General features: G+C 35.3%; 1 pseudogene; it reads left to right on the top strand.

Annotated features, from left to right (window-relative positions):
* Window positions 1-1,277: 1,277 nt before the first annotated feature.
* Window positions 1,278-1,760, top strand: LOC101826802 (annotated as a pseudogene).
* The last annotated feature ends 212 nt before the right edge of the window (window positions 1,761-1,972 follow it).

Genomic DNA, 1,972 nt, shown 5'->3' on the forward strand with positions numbered 1-1,972 from the left:
GAAGAATACTAAACTTTTTAGTTTTTGTTTTGACAGTTTCTAATATGTCTATTCTAGTGTTTGTTCTGCCATTAAATCTTTTGTTAAAGTTACAGAGAATATAGATGTAAGTATTTTTCTTTTAAAAATTGAGCTTTTATTTTGAAAATTAACATAGATGCTTTTAGAGAAATGTAGCGGTAAACTATAATAAATCTCATTCAGTTACATTGTTATAGGTCATTATGAATCCCAATAAAGTTGTTATTTTTTCTAATGAAAACATTATTGAAAACCGTGAGTCACTCTTCTTATTGTTTTGCCCACAGAGGCATGAAAAACAATATTAAAAATAACATTATTTTCTGCTATGCTTGTATTTGTTATTTCCAAAATCCAATTACAAAAAATTGGACTGTGATAAAGTAAAAACACATTAATTTATAAGTAACAACTTGTCCAACTTTAGTGACAAACTTTTCTTGAAGTATAAACAGTCTAAAAGAGGAAGCTTTGATTATAAAATGTTATCAAGACTGAATTTTAATTTAATAGTTATTGCATTTCTAGTATGAACTAAATATTATGCTAAGCACTAGGGATGCCAGAGGAGTTGTTGTTTATTTCTGTTTCTAAAAAGTTTATAAGTATGACAGTGATAGCAGAGGAAGTATGTCTAGCTTTCCAAGGCAGCACAAAGAGTTGAGGTCTAATTCTAATGTAAAGAAGGTGCTGCTATGCAATAGGATAAAGAATATCTTGTCTTCCAAATATAAATGTAAAAAAAAATTTAAGTGTATAAAAACTCAAAGACTTTATGTATTGAATAGAATAAAACCAGTCAATATTACTTGGCATACAGATAAGAATAGATACAATTTGAAAACTGTAATTTGATGACATAAAAATCATAAAACAATGCCCAGTTAAAACTACCTTATAGTATCCAGCATTAGTATTGGATACTGGTATCTCCTTATGAACTATTTCTTTAAGTCAAAACATGGAATAAAAAACAAATATAAAGTATTCTGAGAAAAAAATGGTTGTAGTAACTTGTAACACTTTTAATGAGATAATGAAAATATGCTCTCATCTTTATGTGGTTACCAGCAATAACATATTTCCTGGACTTATCTACTAATACTTGACTAAATAGCATTTTCAAAATTTGTTTGCTACAAACTGACATGATAAAGAAACTAGAAGTGTATTTTTTCTTTTATTGACTAGATATTATAAATAATAATATATTAATTAATTTTATATGTCTGTTTGAAAAATGCTTCTTGCCCGGATTGTTCTGGGTTCTTCTGCTCAGGCCTGGGGAAGCACTTCCTGGTTGCTGCCCGCTGCAGGCAGGCTCTTGGCACGATGAGGACACTGAAGCCCAGAGAAGTGTATTGGTCAAAGTCAAACAGCTACTAAGTGATGGAGCCAGGTCTCAAACTCAGCTTAGGAGTCATGTCCACTTTGTTCCTTTCACTGTTCCCTCTTGGTTTAATCTGGATCGACCCTGTGTGGAGGAGACAGAGCAGTAGCATCAGACCTGGCTCCAAAGCATCACAGAGAAAGACAACATCCTGGTACCTATTGGCAAGCTAGCCTCAGAGCACTACCATGATGAAGAAGAAGACGATGAAGATGATGAGGATAGGGAATAGTATTCAGAAGATAATGAGGACATGCAGGTCATGGATTAGATGAATGGCTATAATGAAGATGCAGAGGTCTATGAGGTGGACATGGAAGGCAACGAACAGGCTCAGACCAGTGGATGATCTAGGTAGACAAGCCAAGGTGGCCTCAGGGTGATCCAGGTCCCTACAACCTATCCACAATTTCAGCCCCTCAGCCCCTCAGCCTGCAGAACCAGCTTGTGGCTTCAGTGTCTTAGGCACTTTCTCAGCTGTTGCCAGGATAAGGACTCCTTGGGCCCTCCTAGGCCATCAGTCTTCCTTGAATCCCTAGAGCCTGAGCCCATCCCACCTTC

The sequence above is a fragment of the Mesocricetus auratus genome, unplaced genomic scaffold (assembly GCF_017639785.1).
Source record: "Mesocricetus auratus isolate SY011 unplaced genomic scaffold, BCM_Maur_2.0 Super-Scaffold_100008, whole genome shotgun sequence".
Classification (NCBI taxonomy): Eukaryota; Metazoa; Chordata; class Mammalia; order Rodentia; family Cricetidae; genus Mesocricetus; species Mesocricetus auratus.